The sequence below is a fragment of the Diabrotica virgifera genome, chromosome 6 (genome assembly GCF_917563875.1).
Source record: "Diabrotica virgifera virgifera chromosome 6, PGI_DIABVI_V3a".
Lineage (NCBI taxonomy): Eukaryota > Metazoa > Arthropoda > Insecta > Coleoptera > Chrysomelidae > Diabrotica > Diabrotica virgifera.
This window is the reverse complement of record NC_065448.1, coordinates 176435814-176457598: the sequence shown is the minus strand read 5'-3', so window position 1 is coordinate 176457598 and position 21785 is coordinate 176435814. Positions and strand designations below refer to the sequence as shown.

Genomic DNA, 21785 nt, shown 5'->3' with positions numbered 1-21785 from the left:
TTAACAACCAAACTTTTGATACTAAAGTCTCTTGAAGTAAAAACCTAAAATTTTGTGACGTAAGAAATTTGCTTCAAATAATATTAAACGACGTTTTTTTAAAGTTTTTGTACAAAATGGGTTGGTTTAATACTTTGTGTCACTATTCCAGTCATTCCGGTGCATTTACAAAAAATTCTCTGGCAACACTGCTCACAAGCGATTTTATTGGATACTTTATTTAAATTAAAATTTCAAATTTAAGATACAATGTGGTATTACTAGGTACCTAAAATAATAAAATATATACTTTGCACGATTGATCATTTTTGACTGTTTACCGTGACAGATTTTACGTCAGTAGGTGAAATTTACTAGCAACTCGACGGTAAGTAATCCAACTCGACGGTAAGTACTCCAACTCGACGGTATTCGTAATTCACTTACCGTCGAGTTAAAAAATCTCTTAATTTTAATTTATTTTTTGAAAGAATAAAGAAAACTAACGAATTATTTATTAATATTGAAACTTATGGTACAATTTGTTAATTTTTCTCTTCAAATACGCGATCAAAGTTGAAAACTTGGAAATATCAATGCCATCATAAAGAAAAACGGTGGATTTAATCATTGAATATTCTGCCCAGAGGCTTCCAGGAGCTTTCAACTGCATATGTCTTTGAACGAAATATGCCAATAGAGTCTTTTCTTCGATTCTTAAATTCTTGCCTTCGCACCATTTTTTAAAACTTTGGTAGGTATTTTGATAACGGATTTTGGATTTTTCGGGAATAATTGCGGAACATCCTTCTTCCCAAGCCCGTTCAATTTCTTCAAATTCACTTTCGCTGATATTTTAATTTATAATAATCAAAATTGTAGATACTTAAAATTATTGACAACTAAATAAAAACTAAATTCTCCACTGTTGTTATGCACCCTAGTTACTACCTAACAACCAAAGTATCTACCTTGATAAAATGAATGAAACTAGTCAATATGACGAAAATGTTTAATTTTATAATTTATAATGGTATCAATCGTGCAAAAAACGTTATAAGCATGTCGAACGTTAAGGGTAACCGATTTCAGACAATTGTCTTCGATCGGTATAAAACCCTTACCGTTCTCCATACTTAATATACTATTACCCCGATGATTTTACCTAACATATATTTTAGGGATGCTCAATATTATTTTTTATTAAACTTATAAAACATAAAATTTGTTAACCTAGCTTTCTTCAATCTTCCAAATTACTTAGTTAAAACTTTTTAACTACTTATTAAAGTTTATTGACGTAAGCAATATTTTTTACTATATCACATAAGTATTTAGCAATATTTACAAGAACATAAAATACGAAAATTACTTTAAAATACTAACATAACACTATACTATCATATGCCTTCAATGTATTGCATGCCAGCCGCCAGACATATTGAAATAGTTTGACAGATCGTTGGATTCCCTAATAGTACTTGTATCTGCAAGTAAGTGTTTATAAGTTAACAATAAGATTTTATTAAATAGCTTGACGTTGTTTTATTATATACTAATTGTTAAACAAGGGTATATATGGCAGATAGAACTTTAATAAATAAATTTAAATCATTTCTCAAATCAGAACTCCTTTGTATTAACCATTGAAGTAACCTTTTCATCATCAATCAGCCAATCGCGTCCACTGCTGGATATAGGCCCCCCTCAGTTCTTTCCAGTGTTCTCTACACTGGGCCGCTTGTATACAGTAACCTTTTATGGTTAATAAAAATATATTAATTTAATTGCATTGTTTTTTAAATTTACATTGTTAAAACATACAAGTGGCGATAATAGTAAAATAATAAATACATAACATAGAAACTTTAAGCAGTCGTAACTACAAGTGACACCTGAGGCAGTTAGAACTTTGTTATTCCAATGCAACGAACTAGCATCAATTAAATGGCTAATATTAATTAGATCTCACCTGTGGTGTAGTGTTTTAAAAATTAAGGAACGCCACTGAAGAGCACGCACCAAAACGACTCTACTTAGTGAAAAGAATAGGGACAACAACAATATATAATTATTCCCGGTGGTACGTAACGTAGACAGGAACAAGCTTTCCTTTGCATACAAATAGTATATACGCGTTCTGAATTATAATTGGCTCCAAACTTTACCTAGAACGCCAAGATAGAATGAAATATTGGGCATAATCTACGATATTTCTTTCAGATAGAGCGAAATTCTATCTATTAAAAATGTTATGTTAAATTGAAATGTTTTCAGGCATTTTTCTTCAGGCACTTCTTCTTTTTATTGCGCCGTCTACTTTCGAAGGTTGGCGATCCAAATGGCAGTTATTGTAGCTTTGGAAACTGAGGCACAAAATTTTGCGGATGAGCGGTCAAACCATCTTATCAGGTCTTTCAATCACGAGTTCTGACGTTTTCCTGCTTATCTTTTGCTCTGTACTTTACCTTCCAATATGATTTGAACTAATTATCTTTTATCTCTCAGCATAGGCGTAGCGTGACCTAATAATTTGGGGTGGCACGGGGTCTACGGGGGGGGGGGGGGGGGGGGGAGTGGTGGTCCCGTGGAAACTTTTTTGAAAACTACCACTTAAGAACTAAAGTAAAGTATATGTGTATTTTTGTTAAACATTGGTTTTAATCAATTTTTACTATATTGATGGATTGTAAAAAGACTCAATTTCAAAATATACAAGTTTATTCTATTGTAGACATAACTGCATGGACATTTATAACACAAAAACAAATTTGTGTACAAGACAAAGTTTTAAGGTGAACAGAACTACAGTAATGGTTTTCAACGAACCAATTTTCGTTAGTTCTAATGAAGCATTAGCCTCCTATCGGCTAGATTTGAAAATCTGTCAACTAACAGATCTAGTTTTTTATCTTTCATGTATTCAGACGTCAATTCTTGCTCAATAGACATCAGGGCAAGCCCACTTTAGCGGTCTTCTGTCATGGTGCTTCGAAGAAATGTCTTTAGCCTTCGTAGTGTAGAAAACGATCTTTCTGCGCTTGCTGTTGTGATAGGCCACGAAAGTGATATTTCTAGTAGCTGCCAAACATCTGGTGCACTGGCTTGAAGATCATTCTCAATAAAAAAATCAGCCAACTCTTGGAACGTTACTCTTGTGGTTGCTTTGTCTGTTTTGACAAAATTGTTCTTTGCATAACAGTGAAAAAACTTAAGATGTGCAGAGAAACTTAAAGACAAGTTATAAAACTTTTGGATTGCCATAACAGCGTTGTTGTCAATTTCGGTCCAATTAAATAGTAACTGGGCAATGCAGTTGATTTTATCATAATCGTTCTTGGAAAAACGAGATTGCAAGTTTACAATTACTGTGTCTAAAGCAGCAAAGTAAATGTCAGTCTTGAACATCTGTTCAGGTGATTGATGAAATGCAGCATCTGAAGAGCTACTACTAGCTTCAAGTTTTTTCGGAATCTTCCGTTTGCGTGGTAGTGAAGGCCTTTCAACTGACAAACCTTTCATACCATATTTGTTACACTGTTCTTCTGACTCATTCCACATCTGAATAAAGCCATCATCATTTCTGTCCAGTTTTAAACAGTCAATGACTGATTCAACTTTTGCAAAAACCTTAGAAATGTCAAGAGATTCACTCTGCAGTTCTTTGGAGAGTATATCAGTCTGACTCAAAACGCTGTGCAATAGTTTTAAACTGAATACAAATTCAAATGTGCTGATTTGTTTGGCTAGACCATCAGCTTCGGCTGCAATTTTACGATTTGATACATCGTTTGCAATAACTTCCAAAGTTTCGTACACTTCAGGGAGCTGCTCTAGAATTACATGGATTGCTTTGTGTCGAACTGTCCATCTAGTTCGAGACAAGCTCACCAGTCTTTTCATTTTTGTTTCTCCGCTTTGCTTACATATTGATTCAAATATTGAAAACCTGTTAGCTGATGCATTAATTAAGTTATACAGGATATTTACTATGGATAAGCAATTCCGAAGCTGTCTTATTTCTTCACAAAATCTCTGAACAGCCAGATCAAGCAAGTGGGCATGGCAGTGTGTGTACAAAGCTTTAGGCTCTTCTTCTTGGAACCTTGAGGCAACACCTTTGAATTTGCCGCTCATGTTACTAGCTCCATCATATGCCTGGCCGTGCATTTTATTTAAGCTTATACCCAACTGCTGCAGATACTGTTTAATAGTGTGATGTAAATTTTCACCAGTAGTGTCTGACACATCAACGAAGCCCAAAAACCTTTCATTGATTTTAATGTGTCCATCTATTTTAGTAATGTATCGAATGCAAATGCTAAGCTGTTCACGGGTTGAAATATCCGTAGTTTCATCACAAATAATTGAGTAGGCCAAAGCCTCACTCACCTCTTGGACAATTTGTTGAAGCATTTCACTTTTTATGCAATCTATTATCTCATTTTGTACCTGGGCACTTTTGTATGAATGGACTGGGGATTTCATTAATGTTTGGATTCCTTCCTCCCTTTCAGTAGATCTCAGATCTAGCAGTTCTATAAAGTTCCCCCTGTTAAATGAAGCAGTACTCTCATCATGTCCTCTTAAGGCAAGATTCTGTTTTCCAAGGAATAGGATGTTTTCAATTATGAATTTTAAATACCTCCTATTCATCTCAACCATTTTAGTATGTGCCGAGGACAACGAATCTGCTACCGTGCTTCCTGCTTTTCTATACTCATTGAGAAACTGTTTAGATTTTTGATGCATTTCACTCTTCTCATGTTTCCTGAATTTTTCCAAAGCTTTCTTCCAATTGTTCATGCCCAGTTTAGTGAATGACTCCTCCCCGCGACCAGACTTATGTTGACAAAATAGTCGGCATGGGTAACAAAATGCAGCGTCTGTAATGGGGCTATATTCGACCCAATTAAATTCACTGTACCAGGATTCTTTGAACTGCCTCGATTTGGATTGAATCTTGCTTACCTTAAAACAATCAACAGGCTGAAATGCTCCTTTTGCAATATCTGCACTTTGTACTCCCAATGAAGGATCTCTACTTTCGCCCTGGAATGTAGCATCACGATCTGGGCGTAAACAAGATGGCGATTCATCACCAACGCTACCTCCAGTGCTACTTCCCGCTAAATGTCTATCTTCATTTACACTTTCACTTGAATTTCCAAGTTTTTTAAAGAATGTTAGTACAGAGGACTGTTTCTTAGACATGATAACAAACGAACATCCGCAAAAATTACACAAACAATAGCAGCTCAGCTAGTAACAATAAGCTTATTGAACGAATAAAACGTGGCGACCACCTACACAACACAACACACGCGCACTGAGCTGGTATGATATCCCTCCGCCAGGCGTCGGCTGGGCTCGGGTGCATTCGATCGGCTGCTCCAGCTCGGGCGCAACCGGCCAGAGTCGGCTCACCGGCACTTGTAAATTTAGTTGTAACACGCGCATACTTTACACACACAGAATCAAATTAGATGCATACAGAAAAATAGACTAACGGGGGATCTATATTAGTTATTCATTCGTAACTTTTAGTGTATACATATACGTAATTTAAAGATAATTTATATTATTTTTTCTTTTTTTGCATAATGTTGGGGGGCACGTGCCCCCCCGTGCCCCCTGGCCCGACGCCACTGTCTCTCAGCACATGACTCAAGGCTTGTATTTTTTATTTACTACATAATTTTTTTAAATATCCGGTAAATTCATAATTTTATATCTATAATCACTATTGATTATATTTTCATTTTATATGGTAAAATAACAATCTGAAACTCAATACACTGAAAAAAATTTAGTTCGTAATATTGATTACATAACAGTGATTATTGAATAGTATTTCGTTGTAACAACAATTTAATTTTTTGTTTCAACGAACTTTTAGACATTGAGCAATATATTTGGTTATTGTCACAATGATTGAATAATAATTGTGAAAATAACTAGAGTACATTAATCAATACCACTCAATTTATTCAGACAATAAGTTAGTTTCGTATATTTAATAAATAATGGTAATTCTGGCAGCAAAGCACTTTCTTGATTTCGTAGATGATAAGTAATTACGTTGGTTTATCGTGACAACGTACAGATTTCATTAAAACAATGTACAAAATGTTGTTAATATAGAGTAATATTTGATTATTCCATAGATGTAAACTGATTGTTGTGACAACGAATGCATTAGTCAACCTACTACTGCCTTTAATAACCACAATTAATGCGTCATGGTAACAATAAACGAAGTTGTTGAAACAATAAATGTTTTGCTTGACCATTTGAACGGTTTTTCCTTATCGTTCTTTGTTAAACAATGCTGTTACCTCTGCCGAAGTGCCGAATAATTTCATTTCGTTTCCTAGTGTAGTCCATACTGGAAGGAAGTTTTCTTGTGTCTATTATCGTATTCATTTTTTTCGAATCATGAGAAAACGAATTAGTATTTTTGAAAAATTTAAACGCAGAATAAAATATTACAGTATTATCGAGGGTAGGAAGTACCTGAGAATTTCTATAATGATTATTTTAATAAGTCACAGCGGTGAAAAAGAGAAAATTTAGTATGATTTTTAATTTCAAATATACCATTCAAAAGAAACTTTTTGTTTATTCTAAGGGACTTTCAGCCCTCGGTAATATGGTAACAATAAACGAAGTTGTTGAAACAATAAATGTTTTGCTTGACCATTTGAACGGTTTTTCCTTATCGTTCTTTGTTAAACAATGCTGTTACCTCTGCCGAAGTGCCGAATAATTTCATTTCGTTTCCTAGTGTAGTCCATACTGGAAGGAAGTTTTGTTGTGTCTATTATCGTATTCATTTTTTTCTAATCCTGAGAAAACGAATTAGTATTTTTGAAAAATTTAAACGCAGAATAAAATATTACAGTATTATCGAGGGTAGGAAGTACCTGAGAATTTCTATAATGATTATTTTAATAAGTCACAGCGGTGAAAAAGAGAAAATTTAGTATGATTTTTAATTTCAAATATACCATGCAAAAGAAACTTTTTGTTTATTCTAAGGGACTTTCAGCCCTCGGTAATAATGTAATCTTCTATTTAAAATTGCGTTTAAATTTTTCAAAAATACTTATTGGTTTTCTCAGGATTAAAAAAATGACTGCGTTTAAAAAGAATTCGATCGAAATTTTGCACCTGCATCTCCAAAAGGATTAAAGTGTTATACATTTTTGGAATCACTATTTCAAACCTTTGAAATGAGCTGTCACTTTATGTACTTTCCCCATTTAAAGAAACCAAAGTTGTGGCTGTCACCTGAAGAGGTATCGCGTAAAGTTCGAAACAGTAATGTTATAATATACTTCCGAGCGTTTTGCTTATGTGCTAAAAATAAATAAGTTAATAAGGGGACAACACATTTTCCAGCGCACTGTATAAGTGAAATCATATGAGAAATCACACAGTGTAAAGTCCATTAGGTTTAGGACAAAAAAGGGGATTTGCAAAATTATTATTAATCAATTAATATCATACATTGAGCTAATGCATTCAGTAATTATCAATATAAAGTACGATCATAGTAGGGATGAATAGAATTGCTTGTAAGAATAACCGTATTTATTATGGGAATGAACGGAATTAATTGTAAAAATAAAAGTAAATAGTTGTAGAAATAAACGAAATACGTTAGGAGAAATAACACTGTTATTGACACAACGAATAATCTTCGTCGGTCAATTAACGACGTTGTTGTTTCAATGAATAGTGTTCGTAATGTTCGTTGGCTCAGTGAACAGTGTTCGTAATATTAATAAATGGATGTTCATCCATTCAAAAAACGTAATAACCAACATAATGAATTGATGAACATCGCTTTGTTGTCCCAATAAAACCAAGAATTGGACAAATTTTAAGTATTGCTTTTGTTGTCTGAATTAACATTTTTATTAATATTACGTACCTTTTTCGTTGGGTGTAATCAGATATTATAGTCTATTTAGACGACAAATAGAGTTCACCGTGGCCTTTTCAATTCTGATGGGCAAACTCAATGGATTCTTATGTATTTTTGGCTACTGATTACGAATTTCGAGGGTGGATTTCGATCTGAGTGCTCAAAAAATTTTTGTAAACAATTTAATTGTTTATAAATTGTTTATAAGGGTGTGGATCAGAGTCAGAGATAGGCTCTGTTTATTTATTTTTTATAAGAGAGGTAACAAAAATTGTTTCCAAATAAAATTTGTTCCTTATTAACCCGAGAGCAATCGCGCCGTTAGAAAAAATCTAACATTTTTTCCTTTTTCGTGATAACTCAATGAAAAATTTTGCAACATAACTTTGCTCTCGTAAGTGCTTCGAGGAAGGGTGTAGTAATGCGTAGATTTATTTTTTTTTTCAACAATTAGCTTTAATAATTATTAGAAATACTATTTCTAGCATAACAAGTAAATAAAATACTATAAACTAAAAATATGTTGTAAATTCGTATTTAAATTCATTTTAAACATAAAATCTAACGCACGACCGATTACATGACAGAAAAGAGCGCGACTGCTCACGGGTTAAAAAACAAAAAAAATGTCGTTTATTAAACTTAAATCCAACGATTAGAATTCAAGATACTGTAAACTTAGTGCATAGTGCAAATTGCAGTTTGCAAAATAAATACACTGCGCCAGAGAAAACGGGTCACCTACAAAATGGGTCATTTTTGATGTCTCAAATTTTCTAAACTTGTTGTCCGATTTAATATTTTTTAATGTGTTATATCCTTATTCTTTAATAATATCGCTGTAATAATATTGCTGCTAGACAGGTAAATTGCCATTGTTTACCGGGTGTACCAACCAAACTGTGTTTTATTCTCAAAGTTCACTACACCCTGTGGAATACAGTATGGTCTCTTTTATGCGGATTTTTTTAATGCGATTTTGAAGTTATGCGGTTTGTATTTCATTCAAAAATATCTGTTATTAAAAACTTTTATAATTAATATTAACTATTCACATCCAGATATCAGTAAAGTGAGCGTTTGCAATGTGATTTGTCGCTATGACGTCGCTATGACATCATTCTGAGTTTCACATTGTAAAGAAGGTATAACCTGTAGTTGTTTTGAAATTAAATGTTCTCTTAGCGACACTTCGTTAATTTTTATAAGTGACGAATTTAAATTTTTTTGATTTCAAGTTGCAATATAAAGCTGCTAGTCCAGGGCGCATCTGTTTTGAGATGGACGTTGAGAGGTGACTCAAATTGTTTTGCAGAAATTGCTTGAAAATAAATCAAATAATAATATTTGAGTTATCCTCCCTCTCAAAAAGGTCCGGAATATTGTTTAAATAATCAAAATATCAAAAATTTAAGGAAAAATTCGATTTTTTTCTTTGTTTTTTGATTATAACTTTAAAAGTATTCATTTCCGAGAAAAGTTGTACTGACATAAAAGTTGCGCAATTAAATTTCCTACAATATAGAATAAGTTAAAAATTTTAAAAATAGTCACCCTAGTTGCAGTATAGCAATAATTGCGAAAAAACTATACAAAAACAAGTATTCGCATTTTACGTTTTTCAACCATTTATGTTACACTTAGGACCTTCATATTTCACTCAGAAAAACTTTATGATACAGTAAAAAAATACTGTAAATTTGATTAAGATCGGTTCAATAGATTTTGCAAAATAAATTTTGCAATCCAGCTTTCGCAAAAACAATTAATTTTTTCAAAATATTACAGGACTGAAAATAAAGCAGATAGCAAGTTGATTTTTTTTTGCTTATAGAAGTGTACTGTACCTTTCATTTGCAATTTTCAAAATGAAAATCGATAAATTACCACGGCGTCAGAAAATTTTTGAAATAAACAATCATTCTTATCTAATATATTATTTTCTTACTCTATATTTTGTTGTATTTTAATATTTTAATTCCACAAAAATCAAACTAATTTTATTATTGCTTGTGAAATATTGTTTAAACAATTGCATATGTTTAAAAATAATAAACTTTTATTATTTAAGTTAAAATATATGAACAAAGAAAGTTTTTGCTAATAAAAGTGTTATTTCAAAGGATATAGTATGTGTTTTTATTTTGCAATAAACAAATTTATTTATTTATATCGAAATGTAATAAAAATTAAAATATATCAATAATTATCAAAGGTCATTGGAATGCCCAATCAGAGCAAACTATCCGCTGTCCTGCGCGTAGCACCAATAATTAATGTTTATTTAAAAAAATTCCTGACGCCGTGATGTTAATCGATTTTAATTTTTCAAAATTGAAAATGAAAGGTACAGTACACTTCTATATGCAAAAAAATATTCAACTTGCTATCTGCTTTATTTTCAGTCCTGTAACATTTTGAAAAAATGAATTTTTTTTACGAAAGCTGGATTGCAAAATTTATTTTGCAAAATCTATTAAACCGATCTTAATGAAATTTACAGCATTATTTTACTGTATCATAAAGTTTTTCAGGGTGAAATATGAAGGTCCTAAGTGTAGCATAAATGGTTGAAAAACGTAAAATGCGAATACTTGTTGTTATATGTTTTTTCACAATTATTGCTATTTTGCAACAAGGTTGACTATTTTTTAAATTTTTAACCAATTCTACATTGTAGGAAATTTAATTACGCAACTTTTATGTCAGTACAACTTTTCTCGGAAATGAATACTTTTAAAGTTAAAATCAAAAAACCAAGAAAAAAATCGAATTTTTCCTTAATTTTTTGACATTTTGATTATTTAAACAATGTTCCGGACCTTTTTGAGAGGGAGGATAACTCAAATATTATTATTTGATTTATTTTCAAGCAATTTCTGCAAAAAAATTTGAGTCACCTCTCAACGTCCAAATGTACTAATATTTTTACAGATGCGCCCTGGTCTATGCGTCCTTACTGGTAAAAATTTGCAACGAACCAGCTGTTCGTCGCAAATATTTGCGTGCTCAAGGTAAATTGAGCGTGCTCGTCGCATACCTCGGATGCAATAATTTTCGACGTACATAACGCACATGCTCCATCGGTTGGCGGTTTTTGAACGAAAATAAAAGGATTTGCGTTGCATACGGTTTGCAGTGTGAACGAACGATAAACAAATTTTAGATGGTCAAGCAGTTAAATCCGTGACGCAAATTTTTGCGATAAACCATTAGTTCAATACGCACGTCAAAATTTACCACTGAGGACGCGGCTTTATATGCAGTACATTTTGATTTCTGGATTGAAACGTTTAAAGCGAGTGTCGTAAAGTTTTACTTTTCATTAGAAGAGGTTTTTGCCATCGCAATATCGTAAGTCTATTTTTTTTATTTAAATTTTAAGATTTTATTTAAAATTTTGGTGGACAAACGTTTTGGTTTTATGTGATTTTAGAAAATTACGAAACGTATTCCTACTTTTTCAATGCAAGTAAAGTCTTTTTTAATGCGATATTTTTATATGCGCTTTTCTGTAGAACGTATCCACCGCATAAAACGAGACCTTACTGTATTCTTGCATTTATAAAAAACTGAAATTAAAACCCAACTATGGCCTCAGGTTTTCTTAACATTCTGTTTTTTAATTCGTTCGCTTATGTTGGATAATAAAAAAGTTAGGTACTTTAACAACTAGCCATGTTCTTCATCAATACAGGGTGTTTCTAAACAAATGCAACAAACTTTAAGGGGCAATTCTGCATGAAAAAATAATTGTTTGCTTTATAAACATATCTCCGCAAATGCTTCGTTTCGGAGATACGGGATGTTGAATTTTATCTTACAAACTGACGATTTATTTATTGCTCTAAAACCGGTTGAGATATGCAAATGAAATTTGGTAGGTTTTAAGAGGTAGTTATTGCACATTTTTTGAAATACAATTAAGAATATAATATTCACCATTTTGTGGGTGGCCTGTTTCTCTGACGGGCAGTGTATTTTTCGAAGCTTTTACGATCGCAACTCAGCTTCTATGCATGCAAATGAGCTTTACAATGTCTTATTTTAAAGTTTAATTCATAGACTTCCAAACAAAGTTTATTAAATGACTTGTCTCTTTACGTGTTAAAGTTATTGTTTAAAAAAAATTAAAGCACTCATGGGAGTGCCGACAGAAGTGAAAACTTCTTATAGTATATAAATTACGAGCTCAATGCTTTTCCCCATCCAAAAAGAAGTGCTATACCTATATTATATATCTACGTATTGCGTACGTTCTATGCTATTTATGTATACATACACATAATATATATACGTACGAAATTTAGTTCGGCAAAGTGATGACGGTCGCAAACTCAATACTTTTTTCCTATCTAAAAAGTGCACAACGCCCCTAAAGAAGTTTTCACTTTAAAAATTTATTTCGTCAAACAATGACGGTCGCTAATTTAATACTTTTTCACCATCTAAACAGTGCACAACGTCCCTAAAGAAGTTTTCACTTCAAAAATTTATTTCGTCGAAGCAATAACGGTCGCTATTTTAATACTTCTTCTCCATCCAAAAAGTGCACAACGTCCCTAAAGAAGTTTTCACTTTAAAAATTTATTTCGTCAAACAATGACGGTCGCTAATTTAATACTTTTTCCACATCTAAAAAGTGCACAACGTCCCTAAAGAAGTTTTCACTTCAAAAATTTATTTCGTCGAAGCAATAACGATCGCTAATTCAATATTTCTTCCCCATCCAAAAAGTGCACAACGCCCCTAAGGAAGTTTTCATTTCAAAAATTTATTTCACCGAAGCGATTACAGTTGCTAATTCAACAATTTTTCCGCATCTAAAAAGTGTATAACAACGTCCCTAAAAACGTTTTCGCTTCAAAAATTTATTTCGTCGAAGCAATGACGGTCGCTAATTTAATACTTTTTTCCCATCGAAAAAGTGCAAAACGTTCCTAAAAAAGGTTTCACTTCAAAAATTTATTTCGTCGAACCAATAACGGTCGCTAATTTAATACTTTTTCCCAATCTAAAAAGTGCAGAACGTCCTTAAAAAAGTGTTCACTTCAAAAATATATTTCGTCGAAGCAATGACGGTCGCTAATTCAATACTTTTTCCCCATCTTAACATCTTAAATGAGCAAAACGTCCCTAAAGAAGTTTTCACTTAAAAACATTATTTCGTCGAAGCAATGACGGTCACGATGACGGTCGCTAATTCAATACTTTTTCCCCATCTAAAAAGCGCACAACGTTTCTACAGAAGTAGTATTCACTTCAAAAATTTATTTCGCGGAAGCAATGGCGGTTGCTAATTTAATACTTTTTCCCCATCTAAAAGTGCACAACGTCCCTAAAAATGTTTTCACTTCAAAAATTTGTTTCGTCGAACCAATGACGGTCGCTATTTATACTTTTTCCCCATCTTAAAAGTGCACAACGTCCCTAAAGAACTTTTCACTTCAAAAATTTATTTCGCCGAAGCGAAGACGGTCGCTAATTTAATACTTTTTCCCCATCCAAAAAGTGCACAACGACCCTAATGAAGTTGTTACTTCAATAATATTAGTATTATTATACGTACATTATAATACTATACGTACAAAATTTATTTCGCCGAAGAGATGACGGCCGCGAAATAAATCCTTTTTCCCCATCCAAAAATAAGTTTTACATTTATTTTAAATTTAAATACTTTTATACAATTTATGTATACATACACATAATATAGATACATACAAAATTTATTTCGCCGAAGAGATGACGGTCGCGAAATCAATCCTTTTTCCCCATCCTAAAATAGGTTTTACATTTATTTTAAATTTAAATACCTCTGCACAATTTATATATACATACACATAATATATAGCATAAGCGATGACGGTCGCAATGACGGTCGCGATGACGGTCGCGAATTCAATGCTTTTCCCCTATCCAAAAATCGCACAACTTCCCTAAAGAAGTTTTCACTTCAAAAATTGTACATTGAATTTTTGATAAGGGTTTTAAGCAAAGAGTGGGTTTTTATACTTTAGTGAGTGTTGATAACGATTAAAGTAAACTGTGAACCTGAGGCATACTCATGCCCTCGGACGATGTTGGAAATTTATTCCACTAAAACATCAGCAGTTTACCCGTCTTAATCGCCAGCATTTTGTACTCTGCACCGAGTATAGTGTGAAACCAAATAAATATAGACGGTTTCAATTTGATTCAATTCGAGTCTTGCCATCCCCTGACACCTGTTTCTAGGTTTACCCGTTATCAAAGAGGTTTTGCAAGAAGACTGAATTGAACCAAACGTTCCGACTCGTTGGTAAATATATTTAAATATTCTACCATAATGGCATGAATATGCCTCCGGTTCACAGTTAATCATTATCGACACTCACTTTATCTTACCTCGTTAGAGGTCGCTAAAGGCATACGTTGGTAGAATATTTAAATATACAAGTAGGAAAAATAAAAGAATACCCATGAACGAACATATAAAACACGCTGTATTTTCCTGTTACCGTGTCACACACAAAATTGGCCAGCGCAAGTACATGTAATAATTATTGTTACATGTACTTGCATTGGACAATCTTCTTTGTGACAGGGTGACAGGAAAATACAGCGTGTTTTATATGGGTATTCTTTCATTTTTCCGACTGTATTTACCAACGAGTCGGTACGTTTGGTTCAATTCAGTCTTCTTGAGTTATTCTGAACTGGTCCCTAATTCTACAGTGCAAAAGTGTGGCACTCATTTCGCACTCCAAGCTAATGTTATATATATACTCTTGTAACATTTTATTCAGTCCTTTCAGTTTATTCAGTATATTAAACCGAAGAACACATAAGAAAATAGGAATTTATTTCTTTAATAAAAATTATTGTTTGACACCAATATTAGGTCTATAAACTTATGTAAATAATACTTTACCAACAAGAATTTTATCAAAAGTACATAGGAGTAGTGCATTACTGTTTGACCAGGTGCAAAATTGTAACAAACGATATCATCTTCACGTCTGTTTACGCTGTAAATATGACGTAATTTTGTTCGTAGAAAAATAATACGGTTTTGATGAACAAATAAATTTTTTTATTTCAGCTTTTCTTCTTCTTCTTCTTCTTCTTCTTTCTAGCATGATGGATCATGCTAGTAGGCTGCTGCCTGTTTATTGTCATCAAATCTTCCCCGGACGATGAGGTCCAGCATTCTCGCCATCGTTTTGGTGGTCTCCCCTCTGTGGTCTTTTACCTACTGGGTTATGTTTTTGTGCTTTTAACGAGTCTGGCTGTCCTCCTTTCTCTTTATATGTTGGTTCCAATATCTTCCTTCGTCTCTGTCTGACCCACTTCCTATGTCCTGTATTCCACAGTTGTGTCTAACGTCTTTACTTTTTATTCTGTCACGAGCCTTAGCCTTAGATTAGAACTGAAAGTAAGAGCTCTGAACTTCTAAGTGTTTCGATACTGCAATATGGACTTTAAAGTTGGACATTGAAGCAAGAACACAAATCATCTATAGTCTGTTTTTAAACCAAGAGGAGTAATTCAAATTTCCCGCGCTATAAAGCTTGTTTGTCCACTGTTATCAAATTTGACACTATTGACATTTATAAAACTTTGACACTATTGGCATTTCATAGGTTAATTAAGATACAGTTGAGTCCGCGAGTCTTTACCCGTGCGTCTTAATAGCTGGCGAGATAAAACACATACTTTTTATTTAGCATCATTCTCTTCCACGCATGAAATTAATGACAAACCAGCTGCCGCCTGTTATTAAGCAAAAACACATGTTATTTTTATGAACGATTTAGACTCAGTGCATCGAAAAGAGATAGGCAAAAACTGTATATCAGCGATTTTTTGTATTTTCTGCGTTATTCCTTTAATTTTTAACGAAAACTTTTCGTTTATAAATTTGCAAAAGTCTGTGTGTTATTGCGTTGCCGCTCCTGCAATACTTAGAGCAGGTGTATCTATGGATTCTCTTATGTAGTTTTGCCTTCTGAATCCAAATCTGAAAACGGCATTTCGATATATCTAACCGTCTTCGAGATAATCGACCTCAAAATCTAAAATGTGACGTCACAATCCGGTTATCTCCTACAGACGCACTAAACGTCATGTCAGCTCAAATGGTTGATTAGGAAGTAGGCTACTTTTTTTTTAAATCTCGATTTGCCAAGCATAGGTTATTTACATTTGATTTTGACACTTCGTGAATGTCAAACTAAATTTTAAATTAAGTATTAATAAAACATCAATGACATTTGATAGTGAATTTAATTATTATATAAAATAAATAAAATGTTCAAAAATACAATTTGAGTATAAATATTCTAAAAGCAATAATTTATTAACAGTTTTAAAAAGGTTTATACCAGTATAAATACGGCCTCCCCTTTATGATAAATGGACTGTTCCATTTGCTATAAAATTAAAATATTGTATACCTACCTAGTCGTTCCCTAAACTCGACACAACTGGCTAGTGATTGTAGAAGGTAATTTTTTTGTTTTTTGAGAATTTTTCCGAAATTGGCAAAATTACTAATTATTTAGTAATAATTATTAACTATTTAGAAATTATTTTTTTGTCGAATTGGCAAAATTATTGACTAAAATCACTAGCCAGTATTGTGTCTGTGTACCGGGTGTCCCAATAAGAATGGCTCTCGGCCATATCTCAGGAACCGTTTATAGTAGAGCTTTGAAATAAAAAATTTTATAACAAAAGTTGCCTCAGGAAAAGCCTGGAAATTATTTTCATAATTGTGGGTCCACCGCTAGAGGGCGTAATTGAATATCAAAAATAAAAAAATCTAAATTTTACAAAATTTTCCTAATGAAGGGGCACTGGAAATCCGATTATTGTATTCTTCATCAAATTCTGCGCATATTTGATTTAACAAGTTTAACTCTACCTTTGCAAATAAGAGGTGGGGGTGAGTGGGAACCTTGTTATGAAAAAATGGCTGTAAGTCCGGTTCCGCTAAATCAAATTTTGAAAACTGGGTATTGTTGAAGACAGATCTTTTTCTTCAATGTAAGCGTGATAATTTTGAACCATCCTAATAAGTAATAAGCCAGCTGGGAGGCGTTATTTAATTTTTTTCAGAAATCTAGTTTTCTTTGGAAAATATTAAATACAAGTATGCATTTTTAATCATACTTTATAAAATTAGATTAAATTAGCAATAGAATAGCGAAAACCGCATATCGATACCTTTTTTCTATCTCAAGATATCTCGAGAAACGTGTAAATTTTATACATAACTGTTACTATCACCGGTAAACTAAGTTAATGAAAAGTAGTGTGCTGTGGAAAAAAACAAAATAACATTTTCCAGATGTCAACGTATAAAAATATAATTAATTAAAACAACAATATAAAGAGAAACAATACTATTAAAATTAAATATAACACAGAACAAAAAGAACTACTTAGTGACGACCTAAATACTCAAATTGTTGCCCATCATACACTACTCTAGAATACATTATTCAGAGAATACTAAACGCCATTCAAAGCATATCGAGAGCAGAAATTGAGACTGCTGTTCAATCTACTCTTGAAAGAGTAAATGTTTGCAACGAAAATGATGGGCAAAAATTTGAACGTTTATGTCATCACTAAATAGTTGTTTTTATTTCTTTGTAATAGGGCTTTTCAACGCTTCTCATTTGTTTCGAGCCTCTGTCATATGCCGTATAATCCGTGTATAATATTAATATACGAGATATGAACGAGGCTCGAAACAAATGAGAAGCGTGGAAAAGACCTAATATACGTTGAGAGCTGGAAAATGTTTCTTTGTTGTTTCCATAGCACACTACTTTTAATGAATTATTTAGTTTACCGGTGACAGTTATGTTTTTAAATTTACACGTTTTGTAAGATATCTCGAGATAGAAAAAAGGTATTAACATGCGGTTTTCGCTATTCTGTTGCTAATTTTGTCTAATTTTGTAATATGGTATTAAAAATGCATGTTTGTATTTAATATTTTCCAAGGAACACTAGATTTCTGAAAAAAATTAAATAACGCCTTCTAGCTGGCATATTACTCAGTAAGTTGGTTCGAAATCATAACTTTTACATTGACGAAAAAGATCTATCTTCAACAAGACCAAGTTTGCAAAATTTGATTAAGCAGAACCGGACTCACAGCCAGTTTTTCATAACAAGGTTCCCACTCACCCCCACCTCTTATTTCCAAAGGTAGACCTAAACTTGTTAAATCAAATATGCGTAGAATTTTATGAAGAATACGACGATCGGATTTCCAGTGCCCCTTCATTAGGAAAATTTTGTAAAATTTAGATTTTTTAATTTTTGATATTCAATTACGCCCTCTGGCGGTGGTCCCACAATTATGAAAATAATTTCCAGGCTTTTCCTGAGGCAACTTTTGTTATAAAATTTTTTATTTCAAAGCTTTACTATAAACGGTTCCTGAGATATAGCCGAGAGCCATTCTTATTGTATACACCTTCTAATGGAAGGTATACATACACCGGGTACACCCGGTACATACGGTACATCCTTCTAATGGAAAAAAATATTTGAAGATTTTTCTCAAATTATGGATACCAGGAACATTTTCATTTATAACTCTTTTATTTTTAGTTTGACAAATAAAAGTTATTCTTCATAAAAAGCTCTTCTTGTTCTAAGATTTATGACGCAACCGTGTCCCAAAAGTAGGGGAACGGTCGAATATTTCGCGAACTAAACATCGGATGGAAAAACTGAAAAATTCGTGTTCAATCATTTTCAAAAATCTATCCAATGACACCAAACACCAACTCCCACTACACCCCCTGGAGGTGGGGTGGGGGGTAACTTTAAAATCTTAAATGGAAACCCCTAGTTTTTCTTGCAGATTTGCATTCGTTACGTAAAAGTAAGCAACTTTTATGCAAGACATTTTTTCGAACTGTGGATAGATGGCGCTATAATTGGTAAAAACGATTTATCCTGATACCATAGGTAAATTATAGAAACGGTCTAATATCTCGAGAAATACACTTCCAAATAAGAAACCAAAAAACAGGTTTTTAATATTTTTCGAAAACCTATCGATAAACACTAAACATCAGCCTCAAACCCACTGGAGGTGGGGTGGGGGGTAACTTTAAAATCTTAAATAGCAACCCCCACTTTTTATTGCAGATTCGAATTCGTCATGAAAAATTAAGCAACATTTATTCGAAACATTTTTTAAAAATGCTGATAGATGGCGCTAATAAATCGTATTTTTCCAATTAAAGCGCCATCTATCTAATGTTGCTTAGTTTTTCATGACAAATCCGAATCTGTAATAAAAAGTGGGGGTTGCTATTTAATATTTTAAAGTTACCCCCCACCCCACCTCCAGGGGGGTGGGTTGGAGGGTCATGTTTAGTGTTATTCGATAGGTTTTCGAAAAGTATTAAAAAAATTTGTTTGGTTTCTCATTTGGAAGTGTATTTCTCGAGATATTAGACCGTTTCTCTATAATTTACCCATGGTATCAGGATAAATCGTTTTTCCCAATTATAGCGCCATCTATCCACAGTTCGAAAAAATGTCTTGAATAAAAGTTGCTTAATTTTACGTAACGAATCCAAATCTGCAAGAAAATCTAGGGGTTTCCATTTGAGATTTTAAAGTTACCCCCACCCCACCTCCAGTTGGTGTAGTGGAGGTTGGTGTTTGGTGTCATTGGATAGATTTTTAAAAATGATTGAACAGTATTTTTCAGTTTTTCGATCCGATGTTCAGTTCGCGAAATATTCGACCGTTCCACTACTTTTGGGACACCTTGTATAAGATTTTATTAATTATATACGAGGTATATAAAACATATGAATTTCGATCAATAGTAAACTACCTTTATAGTTCATCTAGAGAGCGGAATATATGCAACACAACATTACCAAAATATGTGCATATGCATTACTTTTACTACAAATATGCAGGTATTTTTTCTAAATTTGTCTAAATATGCAAATGCATATTAAAAATACTCAAAAATTAAACAATATATTAAATATAAACATTTATGTTTAAAAAATTCAACCTACATTTATGTTTAATACATATTTATTTTTCACATAAAAACAAATGAAATGACACTTAAAAACTGATATTATAATTAAATTAAGAATCTAAATTATAGTATGAATTTATAATCAAATTTTTTTCAAAATTTTCAACTAGCAACTTTTGCCTTCTATCTTTTTCGTGTTTGGACACAGAAAAAGTTCGTTCTACATCTACTGATGTTATAGGACAATATTTTAATTTAGGCAGTAAACTAATTTGCCAAGTCGTAAGATTTTGCCAAGCACCAAAAAGAAATCAATTTTCATACGAGAAGCTGAAGAACAAAAGCGGAATTGTCTACAATTTGATGGATATTTGTATTTTGATGCTTCTCTCTATGTCCGTCTTTATAGAAGTAAAAGCGAATTTGTCGAATAAAAACACTCTTTCCAGAAAAATTTCTTTTGTGGGACATGATGCTTTTGTTTGTCAGTTCCTAATTTAAAAAATGAAATGTGAAAATGAATGTTCTTCTTCTTCCTTCTTGTATGTAGGCTTTAAAGCCTGTTTCTTCTTCAATATTATCCTCCTAAATTGTTTAGGTTATCGCACCACCTTTTTCTTGGTCTGCCAATACTTCTTCGTCCATTTGGTGACTTATCTCGTGCTATTCGTACTATTATATCCTCTGCCATTCTACTAATGTGTTCGTTCCACTCCTGTTTCCGCTTTGTCACCCATCCATTTATATCTTCTATATTGCATGATTTTCTAATGTTTTCGCTCCTCTCCCTATCCAACAGACTTTTCCCTGATATTCGTCGGAGTATTTTCATCTCTGTTGTTTCTAGTAGTCGTCTCGTTTTAGATGTGTCAGGCCTTGTCTCCGCCGTGTATGTTAATATAGGTCCAATTGCTGCTTTATAGATTCTTGCTTTTGTGTCTTGTCTTAAGTGTTTGTTCTTCCTGAAAATGAATGTAACTTACGATTCTGGAAGAGGCCTTGCAAAATACTTTGTCTCCACTTAGCTTTAACTCGGGAAAACGCTTTATCCAAGCACTTTTTTGAATGGTAGACATATTTAAATTTAATATATACCAATCACTTCAAAAACACTAAATACGATACAACGTTTACTTTAAACAAATGTTGGCCGGAAACTGACAAAATAAATATTAGACCCTTAAAAGCAAGTAGGTACCTACGACTTGCTACGCTAATAAAATAATATTTTTCTGGGAACACCCATAATTGTTAAATTCAGGTAGTAATGGGAAAGTCCAGATAGATAATAATGAGCGATAGATAGATAAATAACGAGCTCGTTCATATCGAAGTTATAAAATTCCAACTAAGAGATGAAAATTTTAAACTTTTATATAATTTATTTTTAAAATATGCAAAATAAATCGTGTTTAGCTTAAATATGCAATGTTGTGTTTGTTGTCTGAAAATATGCAATATATGCATCTATATGCACTTTGCATATATTCCGCTCTCTATTCATCACATTTAAATTAGAATGATGTAATTGCACATTAAAACATAATTATTAATTCTAAACTACTTTTCATAATAGAAATTTTCCATATTATGAATTAAAATACGTAAATATACAAAGTTTTCGTTATGACAATTCTCGCATTTTCAGCTTGTTAAATTTTAAGTCTCTTTTCATATAAAAAACAGTTATTTTTAGAACTCTTTAGCGACGTATTAGTATAATATAATATTTATGGATTACCCTCAAAGGCAGGGCCTATTTTACCACTAGGCCCGTGAGGCACCTGCCTTGGGTCCGTGTTTTAATGGGGCCCGAAAAGATCACCAAAAATTTTTATGGCAATAACAAAATAA

The 21785-nt window shown here is 32.7% G+C and overlaps 1 protein-coding gene across 1 annotated transcript in view; it reads left to right on the top strand.

Annotated features, from left to right (window-relative positions):
• The first annotated feature begins 11141 nt into the window (after nucleotides 1-11141).
• Nucleotides 11142-21785, top strand: part of LOC114328611 (uncharacterized) — a 137233-nt gene continuing 126589 nt past the window's right edge. Inside the window, exon 1 of the mRNA XM_050654338.1 lies at nucleotides 11142-11266. The gene's annotated coding sequence lies outside the window, so the exon portion shown is untranslated. The remainder of the gene's footprint in view (nucleotides 11267-21785) is intronic.